We start from the raw sequence: 19,651 nt of genomic DNA, 5'->3' as shown, positions 1-19,651 counted from the left end.
AGATCCCACACCTTTACTAAAGTTCCATGAACTTTAAATAACTTGACTCGAGAATTTTAAGCTTGTTAGTAATGAACGAGGGTGAGAGTGAGCCTCTAGACTCAACATCTCAGAGATAAATAATACGAGTGACGCCTAGTCCACTCACAAATCTTGATAATTGGAATTCCATAAACTTGCTTGATAAAATAAAAGCATTAGCATCGTCATGCTAAGCTATATGCAGGAGTATAGTTTCACGCTAACTCCCCCCTTATGTTCAATACTCATGGGGGATCCATTCCAAGAGTTTTATTGCCAAAGCCCATTATGTGAGACACAATCACAATAATACATCTAGCAAATAAATTAATTTCTTATCTTTCTTTAACAAGTGAATGCAACAACCACCATAGTTAACTCAATTCTAAATTCTTCGAGACCTTGCTCATCTTATTACTTTAATGACTCCATGAGTCCTTTTCTTACTTTCTTAAGGATCCATGATCCGATCAATTGAGTCCTTGCTCAATGATTAAACTACCTTTGAGACCTTGCTCAATAACTTTAACTTGTGAGACCTTGCTCAACAAAATATAACTTCTCATGAGACCTTGCTCAATAAAATATATAACCTCAAATGAGAGCTTGCTCAATAAAATATATATCCTCAAATGAGACCATGCTCAATAAAATATTCTCGGGCAAGCCCTAGCTTCAAGAATAACTTTAATAACTTTAATTAGCTCAAAAGCCATTAATATCAATCACATGCTTTTCAAATATAGGAATAACTCAAAAGTTTCATTCCTAATCTCCTTTCTAAGTTCTCAACATGTACTCAAACAATTCCAAGGCATAAGCCTCTCCTTACTCCTCATGCTCAATAAATAACCTTTAATATACTATAGTCAAAGGTCAAAGTCAAGTGTATGTACCTTGATTACACAAAAATCAACAGTCAAAAGTTTGACTGGCTTTAATTATTCTTGAAACTTACCAACAACAAAGTACTATCAATTAGTACTTCCAACAACAATTCAAAGCTACTAATAAATAAAAATCAGCATTTTAAATATAATAATAAAGCTGATTTTTTTTTTCCTTAAAAAGGCTTTAAAAACTATTTTAAACTCATAACTTGAAAACCTTTACTAGTAGGCAAAACCCACTACAAACTAATACTTAAAACTTCATAAAACTACTAATTTACTTAATAAATTACAGCTGTAAATTATTAAAATAATAACATAATTTTTTTTTTTACATGTGGTTCGAAAACCACAACCCAAAAACTAAACTTACCGGCGGCCACTGCGAGCACCACCCGCACCACCATCGGCACAACAGTAGCAAGGCGGCAGTCGCCACCACTGCCGGCACGGCGGTGGCCCAGACGACACTTCACCGGTGCCCAGCTGGCGCCCCACCATGAAGGGTGGCCGGAAAACTAGCTCAAGGGGGAGGGGGAGTCCGAAATTAAAGAGGAAGAAAAGTAGAAGAAGAAAATAAAATTCAGAAAAATAACCTTTCTACTTTCCTTTGGTACTTGCAAGATCTCCCTAAAATTTTCAAAAACAAAAACTAGATTAGAAGTTGAATCTTTGAAGAAATTACTTGAAGAACTTACTTGAGGAAGAAAGAGTTTGAGAGAAAAAGAATCCTCCTTACTCCTTTTTGAAGAAAGTGGCTAGAAAAAGGATGGAAAACTTAGGGTTTCCTTTTTATAGTGGTAGTTAATTTGGGTAAAAGACCAAAATGCCCTTACTCATCAAATTGCCAAAATACATTTGATGATCAATTTCCAAAATAATCTTCCTACTAATATTAATAAAATACTTTCTTGAAAATACTAAAATACTTCTTTTGGAAATACTCAAATACTCTTTTGGTAAAATGACCAAAATACCCTTCTCTCTAAATACTGAAATTAAATAGCTTTAATAATTAAAAATGATTAAAACTATTTAATTAAATATCTTAAAAATATGGGGGATTACAGTCTATCCCCTTAAAAGAAGTTTGGTCCCGAAACTTAAACAAAACCCTCCTCTTATTAAACTTTCAACTTTGAAAATTTATTAGCATTACGCCATAATATAGTTCTTTCTTAAGAAGTAGCCAAATAATACGCTACTAAGTAAAACAAGTAGCCAAATAATACGCTAATGAGTAAAACAAGTAGCCAAATAATACGCTACTGATAAAACAAGTAGCCAAATAATACGCTACTGATAAAACTTTTGCCTTGAAGTTCAGACTATGAAATGCTTACTTTGCTTGAAAAGTTTTCCTTGAAAACTCTAAAAATAGTGCACAAATGCAACAAATTCTTACTAATTTCTAGCAAAATGCGCGCACGCACTCTACCCCCTTAAAGGAGTTACGTCCCGGAACTCAACTCACCTAGTCGAAGAGCTCAGGATACTTCTTTCTCATCTCGTCTTCACCTCCCAGGTAGCCTCTTCGGTACGCTGGTTAGACCACAAAACCTTGAGTATCTTTATATCTTTATTTCTTGTACTCCTCACCTTAGAGTCCAAGATCTTTACTGGTCTCTCTTCAAAAGAAAGCGTCTCATCCACTTCTATAATCTCGGGATCTAATACGTGAGACTTATCGGGCACATATCTCTTTAGTTGGGATACATGGAACACATTATGCACCTTTCCCAAGTTATTTGGCAAATCTAAACGATAAGCCAATCTTCCAATTCTTTCAATGATGTCATACGGACCTATAAACTTCGGGCTAAGCTTTCCTTTTTGCCCAAAACGCATCACCCCTTTCATAGGTGACACCTTCAGTAAGACTTTCTCGCCTACTTGATATTCGCTATCTCTTCTATTCTGATCTGCATAGGCCTTTTGACGATCCTGGGCCGCCCTCATCTTCTCACGAATATATCTCACTTGATTTACGGTATCTTCAATCATTTGCGGTCCCAAAGTAACCGTCTCGCTAATATCGTTCCAGCACAATGGACTACGACATTTCGACCGTATAGAGCTTCAAAAGGAGCCATCTTAATGCTAGAATGGTAGCTATATTTGTATGAGAATTCTATTAAAGCCAACATCTCATCCCAAGTCTTAGGGTAATCTAAGGCACACGCCCTCAACATATCTCGAGAGTCTGAATGGTCTTTTTCGATTGACCATCAGTTGCTGGATGAAAAGCTGTACTTTAAGCACATCGGTCCCAAAAGCTTTCTGTAATGCCTCCCAAAAATGAGATAAGAATCTTGAATCTCTATCAGACACAATAGTGGAAGGAACTCCATGATGCCTCACCACTTGGTCTACATATACTTTACCACACTTTTACATCGACCAATTGTCCTTCATTGGAACAAATTTTGCTACCTTAGTTAGTCTATCTACTATCACCCACACTTTGGTGAATCCTTTCGCTGTCTTAGGAAGACCTACAACGAAATCCATCGCTATGTCATCCCATTTCCACTCAGGCACTGGTAACGGTTGAATCGTCCTTGAGGTCTCTTGTGTTCGCTCTTCACCTTCTGACAAGTCAAACACCTAGCAACAAATTCAGCCACTTCTCTCTTCATATTGTTCCACCAGAACATTAGCTTCAAGTCCTTATATAATTTATCCCCTCCAGGGTGGATAGAATAAGTGTGTTGTGCCCTTCTTTCATCACTTTTTCTTTCAACTCGGTGCAACTCGACGGTATGCACCATCTTCCATTGAATCGGACACTTCCATCATCATGGATACTAAACTCCTTTGTCTTTTTCTCCTCGATCAGCTTCTTTATCTTCTCCATTTCCTCATTCCCTTCTTGAGCCTTTAAAATTTCTTCATTCAATTCTGACTGGATTGAAATGGCATTTAAGCATGCTTCCACTCCACTACTTCCAACAACTTCAATGTTGAGCTTCCTAAACTCGTCACACAACTTCTCTGGAAGTACCAAAGTACTTAAACTATGGCTAGACTTACGACTTAACGCGTCGGCAACGACGTTTGCCTTTCCTTCATGGTATAAGATCTCAATGTCATAGTCATTCACCAACTCTAACCATCTTCTCTGCTCATATTCAAATCTTTCTGAGTATACAAATACTTCAGACTCTTGTGATCTGTATACAACTTCACCTTCACTCCATATAAGTAGTGTCGCCAAATCTTCAAAGCAAACACTATTGCGGCTAATTCTAGATCATGGGTTGGGTAATTCACTTCGTACGGTTTCAATTGCCTAGAAGCGTAGGCTATAACCTTTCGATTTTGCATCAACACACACCCTAAACCATTTTTCGAAGCGTCACTATATACCTCCAACTCACATTCTCCTCTGGTAACGTCAAAATCGGAGCGTAGTCAACAACTCCTTAAGCTTCTTAAAGGCTTTCTCACACTCCTCGGTCCATATGAACTTGTATCCTTCTTCATGAGACTAGTCATTGGTTTAGCTACCCTCGAAAAATCCTTCACAAAACGTCTATAGTAGCCAGCTAGACCCAAGAAACTCCTTATATCAGTAACATTCCTAGGTTTAGGCCATTCGCTCACTGCGGTTATCTTCGACGGATCTACGGAAATTCCCTTCTTTGACACAATGTGGCCAAGAAATGCCACTTCTTCCATCCAAAATTCACACTTCGAGAACTTTGCGTAAAGCTGATTCTCCCTTAGTGTAGACAATACCGACCGCAAGCGCTCTTCATGCTCCTCCTTGTTCTTGAGTAGATAAGGATATCATCGATGAATACGACTACAAATTTGTCCAAATACTCTCGAAAACACTCTATTCATAAGGTCCATAAACATCGCTGGTGCATTGGTTAAACCAAATGGCATCACGGTGAACTCATAGTGACCATACCTCGTCCTAAAGGCAGTCTTTGGTATGTCCTTCTCCCCAATCTGCAGTTGGTGATACCCTGACCTCAAGTCTATCTTTGAAAATATTCCAGCTCCTCTTAATTGATCGAATAGGTCGTCAATCCTCGGTAACGGATACTTATTCTTAATAGTCACCTTGTTAAGATCTCTATAATCAATACATAGCCTCAAGCTTCCATCCTTCTTCTTTACGAATAAAACAGGCGCTCCCCATGGGGAATAACTAGGTCTAATGTACCCTTTCTCGAGTAATTCCTCTAGTTGCTGTTGAGCTCCTTCATCTCTGCTGGAGCCATTCTATAGGGTGCTTTTGATATAGGGGCAGTTCCAGGAACTAAGTCTATGGTGAATTCTAACTCCCTCTGAGGTGGCATTCCCGGTATATCTTCCGGAAATACGTCTGGAAACTCATTCACCACTTTCACATGCTCTATCTTAAGCTTCTCTTCTTCCAACCTCTGCACATTACACAAGAATAAGGAGCTCCCTTCTGCACTTGCTTTACCAAACTTAGGGCTGAAATGATCTTAATTCTACCTTCTTGTGGTTTAGTCTTGAAAGTCACCTTTTTCCCATTCTTATTCCTCAATCTCACTTTTTGTTCTCCACAAAGAATCTCGGCTTTATACTCCTTAAGCCAATCCATCCCTAAAATAATCTCCAAGTCTTCCAATGGAAACTCTATGAGGTTGGTTTCAAAGTCTACATCCCCAATTCTCACAAGGACGTTTTCATATACTCTTGAGCAAGTTACTACTTCCCCAGATGGTAACATAATAGGAATTTCAACATCTAGGGTTTCCTAAGCCATATTTTGAAACAACTAACTTTGAAACAAATGAACGTTCGGCTCCTGAATCAAATAAAGCTTTAACAAAAGTGGAATTAATAGAAACATTACCCATAACTACGTCCTTGGACGTCTCAGCTTCTCTAGCACTTATGACATTCAACCTTGCACTGCAGGCACACTAGGCCAGCTCCACTCAAAACGGTCTTGTTGTTCCCATTTTGCTTGTTCCCACCTTGATAGTTGTTGCCTCCTGACTGGTTTCGATTACCCTGACCAAACTGGTTTCCGCTCTTACCCTTGTCGTCTTCAACTCAGGGTTCTTGGAGAAGCACTCATACTCTCGGTGACCCAATTTGTGGCAATAGTTACACTCCACCAGCTTTCCTTCACAATCCTTTCCAGGATGATTGTATGGGCACCTCTTGCAGAAATACACGCGTTCGTCTCCTTTCTTTCCCTTATTAGAACCATTTCCACCCTTCTGTGGTTGATATGGCCTCCATTCCTTTGGCCATAGATTGTCCTCCTTGGTGAAAGTTATTTTGAGGCTTGAACTTCTTGTCGTTCCTCTGGAAATTCTGACTAGGATTCTCCTTCCTCTTTGTTTGAGCTCTCAACTCCAGCTTGTTTCAAATAGGAACCTAAATGAGCAGCTCTATCATACACTTCCTCTAAGGTCCTGAAAGTTGAACCTCCTAGCCCAAGCTTCACCTCAAGACTAAGTCCAGTCTCGAACCTAATTGCCTTTCTTTCCTCAGTAGGTACTAACTCGGGAGCAAACTTCATCAATCCTACAAACTTCTCATAGTACTGCTCCACAGTCATGTCACCTTGCTTCAACTCATCAAACTCAGTGGCCTTTTGCCTCCTCAAGAAATTGGGATAAAATTTCTCCTTCATAGCTACTCGAAAGCCTTCCAATCAAAGTCAGGCCTTGCCATTAACGTCTCCTTATGCTGCGACCACCAAAAGTCAGCTTCCTCCTTGAGGTAATATGCAGCTATAGCTACTTTCCTATTATCTGGACATTGGATAGCATCGAATAGCTTCTCGAAATCCCTAACCCAGTTCTCAAGCTTAACAGGATCCCCTTCCCATCATAAGAAGGCGGTTTACTATCACTAACCCTCTTAAACCAATCAACAGACTTCTTCTTCGAAGGACCTCTTCTAGCTAAATTCGTAGTCACTCGGACTAAATTCCTCAGTGAGCATCAATTCTAGCGTTTCTATCGGCCATTGATCTGCCAAAGAAAAAAAATTGAATCAAAAATCGCTTATTGACCCTCAATATAGGTCAAAAATACTAAGTAAATGCAACGCTGACATTTAATTCCAATCTCCTTTCTAAGGAACTTTTATACTAACTCTCTTACTAGAGTAGTAGATTAAAGCAAAACTAGCACTTTTCGTAGTCATACTACACCTTTAGTCCAAACTGGACTCCATGCAAGTAGAAAATGCAATACGTTGCAATCAAACACTTAGTCACATAAAACACATCAAAAGTGCTACTAGAACTTAAGCACTTACTAATCTAAGACAATAAAGACTTAGTGACTAATGCGACGCAATGTACATATGCATATGCAATTCCCTTCCCTTTTTGCAATTCGACTTTGAAATACTTTTAAGTTCGAAAACTTTTGTAAAATAAGGTAATATAAACCTTGGAGCTCTGATAACCACTTTGTAACACCCCCACGACTCCTCCTTTTATAAACTAGGAGAAATTGCGGGAGTTGTTATGCCACGCATGATAATACGTAAGGCTAATCAGATAATACAGCGGAAGTCTTTTAAAATAAACTGAAAATACTTTAATACAACGAAATAAGAAAGTATGTAAATGAATTACAAACTCCGAGACTATCCCATACTAGTCCCATCTTCAAAAGTCAAACCTTGACCCCATTGGTCAAGTAAAGTCAAATATAAAATTCAAGATAACTTAAATAAAAAGTACTCGTGTACTAAAATCCCATCCGGATGCTTATGATTTCCATGCACATCAAAACTTGTACCTGCAACTTCTTCTCTAAACTCTGCTCACCAAATGGATCATCACAGGGTTGTTGAGGAAAAACAACAACCAAAAGAAACAAAGAAACACATACATCAGCAACGCTGAGTACATAACACAACTAACTAATGCGAATAATAATGCATGCAATCCTCAATCACTTCGGCTTGCTCTTCTTACGACTCTACATGCGACAAGCATATAACTGAACTTACTAAATACTTTCTTTTATTATTATTTGGCAATGAACGGGCACCGTCCTCCTCTTGGAGTCATACGGGCTACTATTCTTGTGTAAGAGATCCCACACCTCTTACTAAAGTTCCATGAACTTTAAATAACTTGACTCGAGAATTTTAAGCTTGTTAGTAATGAACGAGGGTGAGAGTGAGCCTCTAGACTCAACATCTCAGAGATAAATAATACGAGTGATGCCTAGTTGATGAGTCATATTAATATAGGCATTTCATGATGCATTTAGGTTGCATTTTAGGATCATTTAGTTGCATTCTTAGTCAATAATTGCATAATGTTACTTAAGTTGAGAAGATATTACTCTAGTGTGTGTTTTCGGTGTTTTTGATAGTTTTCAGGTATTGAGAACACAATTGGAGTATTATTGGACAAGCTTAAGCATGAGAAGCATCTAGGAAGGAGCTAAGTCAAATGAGAAGTCCAAAGGGCATCTTCAAGTCGGATTGCAACTCAAACATAGCGAAACGTATTAAGAGAAGTATGGAAATTGAGTCATGTGCACTCTTTTGATCATAACTTATTATCCAGAGATCAGAATTCAGTGATTCCAGTGGGGTTGGAAACTAGACTTGAAGAGCTTTCCAACGGTATACTACACGCCACGATACGACGTCTAGTTTGGGAGATATGGTCTTTGCAAGTTGACGCTGTTTTGCAGCCCGAAAATCCGCGGCCGCGGATTATTCCGGGTTTCCTAGTCGGATAAGGCTTTTATTCTTTGACGAATTAGACTCTATTTTTCTAGTTGTTTTAGGAAATAGAAAAGGTATAAAGACTCAAGGGAATATTATAATTTCCTACCTTATTTTCTATTTGTTTTTTTCATCATAATCATTAAAGTTAGAACTCTTTTTTTTTCTCTCAATTATTAAAGAACCCTAGTTTTGCTTTTTCCCCAATTACATTGAATTTTCAATAGAAGCTTTGATTTTTGCAAGATTGGTTCTACAATTGGTATTATTTCTCTTCTCTTCTTATTCCTATTAAATCCTTTAGTATTAATTCATGTTTGCTTATTTAATTATGAATATGTTTTCCCCAATTATGATTGAGTAGTCTATTTCTAGGGTTTAAGGGGGTCCATGATCAATTAGGAAGGGATGTTTAATTAAAGTATTGATTTTTATTAATGCATTGATTCCTATTGAATGTTTTTATGTCTATTCAATCAAATTTGGCCAGATTTGATTGTTATAGTGTTGCAATATTAGGTTATGCGCCGAGAGAACCAAATTTGGCGCCGTTGCAACACTATAACAATCAAATCTGGCCAAATTGGATTGAATAGATACAAAAACATTCAATAGGAATCAACATGCATCAATAAAAATCAATACTTTAATTAAACATCCCTTCCTAATTGATCATGGATCCCCCTAAACCCTAGAAATAGACTACTCAATCATAATTTGGGAAAACATATGCATAATTAAATAAGCAAACATGAATTAATACTAGAGGATTGAATAGGAATAAGAAGAGAAGAGAAATAATACCAATTGTAGAACCAATCTTGCAAAAATCAAAGCTTCTATTGAAAATTCAATGTAATTGGGGAAAAAGCAAAACTAGGGTTCTTCAATAATTGAGAGAAAAAGAGTTCTAATCTTTAATGAATTAATTATCGAAAAAACCAAAATAGAAAATAAGATAGGAAATAATAATATTCCCTTGATTCTTTATACCTTTCTATTTCCTAAAACAACTCGAAAAATAGAGTCTAATTCGTCAAAAGATAAAGCCTTATTCGACTAGGAAACCCGGAATAATCCGCGGCCGCGGATTTTCGGCCTGCAAAATAGCGTCAACTTGCAAAGACCATATCTCGCAAACTAGAAGACGTATCGGGGCGTGTAATATACCGTTGGAAAGCTCTTCAATTCTAGTTTCCAACCCCACTGGAATCACTGAATTCCAATCTCTGGATAATAAGTTATGGTCAAAAGAGTGCACATGATCTCTGGATAATAAACTTGATATTAAGGCTAGTTTCAATAGGTAGAATTGGTGTTAATAAATTGCGAGAGCCTGTTAATATCATTCTATGCTTGATTTAGACTTGAGAAAGCGAATCAATCTATTTAACTGCATTATTAATTGTTGATTTTAGTGTTTCATCCCGAAATATTGATCATTGGTGAACCTATGCCCTAGACTTTTTATTATTGATAATTCTTGATATAGTTATAGTTTAGTTTAGTATAATTACTCACAAACACTCGTTCCTATACTCTAGATTTGACTGACACAATTAGGAAAAGAACACTGTTTCTCTGTGGATTCGACCCTACTTCCCTGACTACTATTTGTTAGAGGACTTTAGGATTACTTTTGATAAGGTGATACGACTTTAGCCTGTCAAAATTTGGCGCCGTTACCGGGGAGACGGTTTTGTTCCATTTTCTTCAATTGTTTTAGAGTCTAGATTATATACTCTCGTCTCAGAGAACACTTGTTCTTTGAGACTAAATCTCTTAATTGTTTGCTCTTTAGTTCTTCTATGCGCAGGAGTTTGAGTTCAGATTGCCTACAATTTGATCCTGAAATCGAAAGATCCTTTAATAGACAGAAGAACTTTTCCAGACAGTTGCGAGATAATCCAAGGGAAGATAATCCTTTGGATTCTGACTCTGATTCTACCAGCATTGTCTCTGTTGCTCCACCAAAATCAGAGATGGCTCGGAGGCTTACTGATTTTTCCCAACCCTCTTTGGCTGAACTTCCCAGAAGCAATCAAATGCTTGAAATTGAAGCTGTAAATTTCGAGATCAAACCTGCATTGCTAAACATGATCGAAAGAAAACAATTTGGTGGTGGACCTAATGAAGACCCCAATCTTCATTATCAAGATTTCTGCCAATATTGCTCTACCATTAAGCAGCAGGGAGTGACACAAGATCAGATTCGGGAGATTCTTTTCCCATTTTCACTTCGAGACAAGGCAAAGATGTGGTACAATGGGATTAATCGAGCCACTCTTGGGATCACTGATTGGAATACCTTGGCTCTGACTTTCTACAGAAAGTACTACCCTCCAGAGAAGACTGCTAGGTTGCGTAGTCAGATTACAAACTTCACCCAAGGGACTGATGAGTCTTTATATGAGGCATGGGAAAGATTTAAAGATCTTCAGAGAGAATGTCCCTATCACGGTCTACAAAAATGGTTCCTAGTTCAAGGATTCTACAATGGTTTGGGGAACAACTCGAGACTTATCCTTGACTCTGCAGCAAATGGGAGGTACATGAAACTAGAAATTGATGCTGCCCATGATTTGATCGAGGAGATGGCTATCCACAACTCTCAATATGGTAATCCTCGAGGACTAGCTAACAAGGGTGGAAAGCATGAGATAGATTCTATATCCCTATTAGCTGCACAGATGAATGCCATCAGCAATAAACTTGACAATATGCAGCTCTCCTCTCCTGCAAGTGTTGCTGCTTTGGGTACTACCTCCGAGATTATGTGTGATAATTGTGGCATAGTTGGACATTGGGCACAAGAGTGTCGGAGTTCTCTCGAACAAGTTAATGCTTTTCAAGCATATCGGCCGAACAACCCATATCCAACACATACAATCCAGGATTGAGAAATCATCCTAACTTGTCTTACAAGAGTACTAATGTCCTGAATCCTCCTGCACCACAACCACAAGCACAACAATTGAACCAAAGGTACTACCAACCACCTTCCCAACACCCTCCTGGTTTCTCTAGACCACCTTTCAATCCATCTCAACAAGCACCTCCTGCCGATCCAATGATGGTGGAGATGAGAAACATGATGCTACAAATGCAAAAGGATCGACAAGCTGACAAGGCATAAATTGAGTCCATTCTTGCTCACAATAAGATGTTGGAGAATCAGTTGGCACAATTGGCTACTTCGAACTCTACTCGACAACAAGGTGCTCTTCCAGCACAACCTGTTCAGCCAACAGATTCGGCAAATGCTATCACTCTCCGAAGTGGTTCTCACTACAATGGACCACCCATACCTATTGATGATACTCTGAGTGTGGAAAATGATAAGGAACAGGTCCCAGCTGAAGCTAAAAATGACAAGGAGAACTCTCAGCAAGCCACTGAACATGAAGAGACCAATGACGCCAAAAATCCTGCTATTGAGATTCCTCCTATCAAACTTTCGTTCCCCAATCGTCACCTAAAGAGTAAGCTGGACAAGCAATTTGGTAAGTTTTTGGAAGTCGTCAAGAATCTTCAGGTAACAGTTCCTTTCACGGAATTAATTACTCAAGTTCCTGCTTATGCTAAATTTATGAAAGATATCTTGACTAGGAAAAGGGCTTTTAACGAGGTGGAGACAGTTGCTTTTACTGAAGAATGTAGTGCCATTTTACAAAATAAATCTCCACCAAAATTAAAAGACCCTGGTAGTTTCTCTATACCTTGTCACATTGGTAGTTTGTTCATTGACAAAGCTTTATGTGATTTGGGGGCTAGTGTGAGTGTTATGCCATTGTCTGTGTCCTCCAAATTGAATATGGGAAGTTTGAAAGTTACCAATATTACTCTACAAATGGCTGACCGTTCTGTTAAATACCCCCTAGGTATTTTAGAGAATGTACCTGTTAGAGTAGGTAAATTTTTTATTCCCGTGGACTTTGTTGTACTTGATATGGAGGAAGATAGGCAAATTCCAATCATTTTGGGTAGGCCATTCCTTCACACTGCAGGTGTCGTCATTGATGTGAAAAATGGTAAGCTTACACTATCTGTTGGAGATGATGAGGTCACTTTTAATCTAAGCACTGCTTTGAAAAGTCCTATGCTAGAGGAAAAGTGTTGGAGTATTGATGTGGTTGATGTAATTTGCCATGATAACATGCCCCAAGCTCTCTATAGAGACCCCTTGGAGGCGGTACTTTGTCTTGAGTCTTCCACAGGTGATGGCAGTATATGGAGCAATGAGGTAGCTGCTATTGAGAAGATGCTCGAAAGTGAAGAATTCGACCTTGATGGATGCCAACAGGTAAAGAGGTTCGATCGATCTGTTTGTAATGTAGAGGTAAACGGTCGTGCGGGACCTGCATAAACCAGTGCTATTCGGGAGGCAACCCGAATCTCTAACTCTTTTTTTTTTCCTTTTACTCTTCATTTCTCTAAACAAAAGAAAAGAACAAAAATATTTGCATATTGAATTTACTTGAATTCAATTTATTTTTATTTTTGTGTTTTTGAATTCACTTGAATTCGTTTCTTTTTTTTTTAGTTTAGTTAGTTTCTTTTCGTAGTTTCTTTTAGTTTTTGAATTCACTTGAATTCAAGCTTCATTTTTTATTAGATTAACCATGCTAACAAGTGTTGTTTAGTGGTTTTGGTGTATAATTTTTGACTATAGGTGAAAGCACAAGCTCCAACATGCGCCCGCGGGAATTTGGCTCCACTATCACCCTTTTTCCTCCAGCCCGCGGGGTAAAACACGCGCCCGCGGCCAGCCACGACCCCTCCCACACCAATGTTCTGCCAGCCCGAGGGGTAAAACCCGCGCCCGCGGGGTACAGCCCGCGCCCCCACCCGAAATCCCGCGCCCGCAGCACCAATTTCCCCCCACATCTCACGAATCTGTCCACCCGCGGGGTCCAACCCGCGCCCGCGGAATCTCCATCTAGCCTCCAGCCCACGCGCCGCACTCTCTCCCACCCGCGCCCGCAGACCCCAACACCCCTAACAGCCCACCCTCCTGTCCGCCCGCGGGTTTTCGATCTCCCCTACCCCCATCGCGACCCAACACAAAACCTACAAAAAAAAAAAACAACCAACCACCAACCCCACACCCTCAAACCCTCAACCCACCCCTTTCCCTCACACTTGCCCCGCACCAGCCCCGACGACCGGCGGGCGTCCGACCACCCCGACCACGCCGGCGACCCTAAAACCCTTTCAGCGCCCTCTCGCCCTTCGCCCTTCTCCCAGCACCCATCGGCCCCACTCGACCCCTCTCTTCTCTACCGCCTCTTCACCGGGCGTCCGACCGGTTTCCGCCCGCCAGCGACGAGCCACCCTCGGCCACTTGACACAAAACCACCACAAAGCCACCTTTTCCTTTTTTTCCCCATTCACATACACTTCCAACCCTAACCTTTCTCATTGAATTGGGGTTTCTTCTTGAAGGCATCAAATTAGTTTAAGTTCGCGTTTGTGCAGCAGTTTGACATGATTTTTGAGTATTTTGAGTCTTCTCCCCAATTCATTGGGTAGTAAGCATCTTTTCTCACTTATAATTGTTGTTAATGTTAATCTCGCATTTTTGCTTGGATTATTTTGTTCCCATCTCGCTGAGAATCTTACACATTGACTGAATTGTTAGTTCATCGATTGTCAGGATTTGTGTGTGGTTTTTGTGGTGGATTGCAGTGTTTGTGGGAGACTTTGGTGTTGGATGATTGTCGGGGTTGGTTCTGATTCTTTTTCTAAACTAGTTTCTGCAGTGAGGCCACTGCAAATTCTAGCTTGGGGGAGGAATATTCTATCTTTTATGGCTTTTTAGTGTAGATTTCATTGCTTTCATAGGATGTTGCACGGTTTGTACTGCTTATTAAGAGTGGGAGTTTACGTGTAACCAAAAAAAATGTACTGCTTTCTTAGTTGCATCATAGTTGCATTTTAGATAGCTCATTTCATTATAGTTTTCATCTATGGGACTATTGTTGGCACACCTTCGAGAATTTTGTGGATATCTCTACTACAGCTCTACAGCTTTGTTGTACAGTGGTTTCATGATTCTTCATAGCATAATTGTGATACGATTGATTGGCTGTGGTAGGACTGTTTGATCTCTCTGGCTGGCTTTAACTTTACTGTGCAGACAAAATTGACCCATGTGAGCTTCTATGCCTAATAAACTGACGAATCTGTGTCAGTTATGTTCTTTCATGAGTGATTAGTTCCTCAGTTGATGTAATGATCTTGATTTTGACCTGGTACGTCCTTGATACTTGATTGTGTACACTATTTGATATGATTGAGGCGTTCATTTCATGATTTTAGCTCCAGAGTTCTTTTTGTTCACATATTTCCCGTCTCTAGCCCCGCTGAGCTTTCTTGACCCTTGCTTGCTACTTTCACCCATATTACAACCCTTAACCTCATTTGATTATTGTCCCAAGCCTAGCTTTGGGGAGCAAGTGTTAGTTTTGGTCATACTGTGTTACATGGATGTAGTTAATGCATGGTTATATTATAGGAAAGTGTTATTAATGAGCTTTATCATCGAATTTGAATGTGGTGCAAAGAGATTTTGGCAATATGAAAAAGAGTGAAGAAAAAGAAATGAAAGAACAAAGAAAGTGAACATATTTTGAAAGAAAAGTGAAAAGGTTATATATGGGTTACTATGCATGAAAGATATTGTGGTGATATTATGGTAATGATGGTGTTATATGAAGTTGTGATGAATGCCTTGTTAGGCAGTTTTACATTGATATTTGCTCCCCTTATTGGCTTTTCCACCACATCTCCCAAAATATGATCCATACCCTTAACCCTAGCCTCATTACAACCCATGAAAGTCCTCTTGATCTTTGTGTGTTACATTTTTCGTGTTGAAAGTGAGTCAAAAGGTCAAAGTTAAAGAGTACTGCTTCTTCTGAGTTGATATATATAGGTTGAGATCGTTGAGTGTCATTGATTTTCGCCCGAAACACAAGAGAGTATTAGTTCACATACCTATAGTGAGGTCTGTCAAGTTTTGTTAAGTCCAGCTTGGGGGAAAGGGTCTGTGGTAAGATTGTTGAGTTGATTGGTCACATGACTTGCTATGCGGCTTTGTTTCATTGATACTCGATGTTTGGTTCATGTAGGATTGATATCTCCCGTGTTTTGGATTGTGTGCTTGACCCTGTTTTAGTCCCATATTGTAGGTTATCATTTTCTTCCCGTGTTTATTGTTTAATTGCTTGAGGACAAGCAACAGTTTAGCTTGGGGGAGTTTGATGAGTCATATTAATATAGGCATTTCATGATGCATTTAGGTTGCATTTTAGGATCATTTAGTTGCATTCTTAGTCCATAATTGCATATAGTTACTTAAGTTGAGAAGATATTACTCTTTTGTGTGTTTTCGGTGTTTTTGATAGTTTTCAGGTATTGAGAACACAATTGGAGTATTATTGGACAAGCTTAAGGATGAGAAGCATCTAGGAAGGAGCTAAGTCAAATGAGAAGTCCAAAGGGCATCTTCAAGTCGGATTGCAACTCAAACATAGCGGAAACGTATTAAAAGAAGTATGGAAATTGAGTCATGTGCACTCTTTTGATCATAACTTATTATTCAGAGATCGGAATTCAGTGATTCCAGTGGGGTTGGAAACTATACTTGAAGAGCTTTCCAACGGTATATTACACGCCCCGATACAACTTCTAGTTTGGGAGATATGGTCTTTGCAAGTTGACGCTGTTTTGCAGCCCGAAAATCCGCGGCCGCGGATTATTCCGGGTTTCCTAGTCGGATAAGGCTTTATCTTTTGACGAATTAGACTCTATTTTTCTAGTTGTTTTAGGAAATAGAAAGGTATAAAGAGTCAAGGGAATATTATTATTTCCTACCTTATTTTCTATTTTGTTTTTTCCATCATTAATTCATTAAAGATTAGAACTCTTTTTTTTCTCTCAATTATTAAAGAACCCTAGTTTTGCTTTTTCCCCAATTACATTGAATTTTCAATAGAAGCTTTGATTTTTGCAAGATTGGTTCTACAATTGGTATTATTTCTCTTCCTATTCCTATTAAATCCTTTAGTATTAATTCATGTTTGCTTATTTAATTATGAATATGTTTTCCCCAATTATGATTGAGTAGTCTATTTCTAGGGTTTAAGGGGATCCATGATCAATTAGGAAGGGATGTTTAATTAAAGTATTGATTTTTGTTAATGCATGTTGATTCCTATTGAATGTTCTTATGTCTATTCAATCAAATTTGGCCAGATTTGATTGTTATAGTGTTGCAATATTAGGTTATGCGCCGAGAGAACCAAATTTGGCGCCGTTGCAACACTATAACAATCATGTTGCTCCCATGCAATGAAGATGTCAGCTGGTCACAACAAGTATGGAAGTAAAGTTCATGTTGCCAGAGAGGGGGAGTTCAAAGCATAAATGAATCATGATGAAGGTCAACCACAAGTGTGCAAGTTGCTTAAGTCTCTATATGGCTTAAAGCAAGCTCCCATGCAATGGTTTGACAAATTAAGTAATGCTTTGAAAAAAAATGGGTTCACTCAGTCTAAGTGGGACTACTCCTTTTTCTTCAAACATAACTAGCTAGGTCACTTTCATTGCCATACTAGTGTATGTGGATGATCTGATCTTAGCAGGAAACGACAAGAAGGCTATTGATGAAAGCAAGAAATTCCTTGTAAGTTAGTTCCAGAGCTGCAAAGAGAGTGGTGAGATATCTCTCAGGCTCTATGGATCAAGGAATTTTGCTTGCTAACAACTCAAGTGCTCAACTGTCAGCATTTTGTGACAGTGATTGGGCATGTTGTGCAATAACTAGGAGGTCAACATCAGGGTTTTGTATTCTTCTTGGGGACTCACCCATCTCATGAAAGTTCAAGAGATAGTCTATGGTAGCTAGGAGCAGTACTGCTGAAGGTTGAGTACAGATTAATGGCTCTTGCAGTGTGTGAAGTGATGTGGATCAAGTAGCTTCTCAAGACTTTGGGAATTAAGACAAATATTAAAGAGGTAAGGGGACATAGGGTCTCCCTGATGGAGCCCTCTGGAGTGAAGGAAAGGTTGACCTTAGGGCCCCTACCCTTTATAAAACTATTTTGATTCCTAAAGATCCATTCCGAGATATAAGATTTGAGCCTATTAACCATGACTTTAGTGACTAACTTATACAAGGTGTTACAGAGGCTAATAGGTCGAAACTGCTTGACATTCTCAGGAGAGGGCTTCTTGGGGATAAGGCAAATTAGAGCTCTACATAGGGATTCTGGGACACATTTTTTCCTAAACCACCCCTGGACTTCCCTACATAAGTCTTTCCATACAATCTGCCAAGATCTTTGAAAGAATATCGGGTGGAACCCATCAGATCCAGGAGCCTTAAGGGGTTTCATTCTAAACAAGGCTTTTCGAATTTCATGCTCAGAAGGGACAAAATCTTCCGCCATTACACTCCCATTATTTATGCTCTCTCTAAAGCATTGGGTTTGGTCAGGTGAATACAAGTCCTTGTAAAACTTTTGGATAAGGCTCCTTATACCCTCCCCACATTCAATTTGGTTTCCCACATCATTTCTAAGGCATTGGATCCTAGACGCATTTCTTTTTATAACTACACTCCTGTGGAAAAACTAGTATTCCTCTCCCCCTCTCCCATACGTTCCATCCTGCTTTTTACTCTCCAAAGCCATTCTTCTTGCTGAAGAATTTGATTTATCTCCTCTTGCAACTTGGTTTCTAGGTTTTGATGGAAACAAGAATAAGGGTTACGTTGAAGATAAGCTTAGACCCTGCTAAGTCTAGACAGCGCATGTTTCTTCCTTTGATAAACATTCCCAAAAACATTTTTATTCCAAACTATTATTGTGTTACTCAAGTTATCTAATTTAGTTTGAATATCAATATACTCAGGCCAATTTTGTGCGATGATCTCAAAGAAATTTTCATGTGTAACCCACATAGGTTCAAATCTAAAAGGTTTAAGGCCACTACTGCTAGGTATATTATCGGTTCTCATAAGCAAAGGACAGTGGTCAGAAGTTATTCTCGGAAGGTGCCATAGACGAGCATTAGGAAACATAGTTAACCAATCCGGGTTCACCCAACCTCTATCAATTCTTTGAAAAATAGGATTCCTCTTTCTTTTATTCGACCATGTAAACTTAGGGCCATTAAAACCCATATCAATCAAGTTACAAGCATCCATAGTGCTACCATATAAATCCACTCTAGACCTGCATATTGGACGACCCCCATCTTATCATTTTGAGATATAACTTCATTAAAGTCACCCACAACAAGCCATGGTTTATCAACATGAGAAGCAAAATTAATTAAATCCGACCACAATTCTTTTCTTTTCCATAACTTAGTACTAGCATATATAGAAGACAAAATAAAGGAAGTTTGATTCGAATGTACCTCAATAACACCATACACTCCTTGCATCCCATCTCCTATGACTTGGAAGTCAAGAAACGAAGACTTCCATAAGAGTAGGATGCCTCCTATAAAGCCATGAGGTTCCACGAAATGCCATGCATCAACACCCAACTCCCTTATGATCTCACGGGATTTGTCTCGACCCACACATGTCTCTACAAGAATTACTAGAGCCGGATTATGTTGTTGCACCAGTAGCCTAAAGTTGGGTTTAAAGGAGGGTCTCCCAATCCCTCTCACATTCCAAAATAAGATATTCATCCCCTTAGGCAAGCTTGTTTTCGCTAGGAGCATCGATAGTACCTCCTCGTTTCCTACTTCCCACGAATCGACCTCGATCCCGGTTTCCGGATTGGTCCACAATCTCTTGTGTGGCCACAACACTGCCTCGGATAACTGAGGGGTTTCTTGGTCCTTTTACCTCTTCCCAAAGGCCTGTTATGCTTAGTTGTTTCTGTGGCCGGGCTAGGCGTGCGACAAATACTGCATTTGTGTTGTTGTAAGCTTGCAAGGTCACCTGAGAGTTTCGTACTAGAGCCACAGTCCGTATCAAAGGGAGCAGGGGAGTTGGGTCTAACCAAGGCCCAAGG

At 39.3% G+C, this 19,651-nt stretch overlaps 1 non-coding gene across 1 annotated transcript; it reads right to left on the bottom strand.

Moving 5' to 3' along the window:
- Positions 1 to 10,969: 10,969 nt before the first annotated feature.
- LOC125495311 (small nucleolar RNA R71) lies at positions 10,970 to 11,076 on the bottom strand. Its single transcript, XR_007271951.1, has one exon. It is a non-coding gene; the product is annotated as a small nucleolar RNA R71 (small nucleolar RNA).
- Positions 11,077 to 19,651: the final 8,575 nt, after the last annotated feature.

The sequence above is a fragment of the Beta vulgaris genome, chromosome 2, assembly GCF_026745355.1.
Source record: "Beta vulgaris subsp. vulgaris cultivar EL10 chromosome 2, EL10.2, whole genome shotgun sequence".
NCBI lineage: Eukaryota > Viridiplantae > Streptophyta > Magnoliopsida > Caryophyllales > Amaranthaceae > Beta > Beta vulgaris.
The sequence above is the reverse complement of the archived record's forward strand: the minus strand, read 5'-3'. Positions and strand labels throughout refer to the sequence as shown.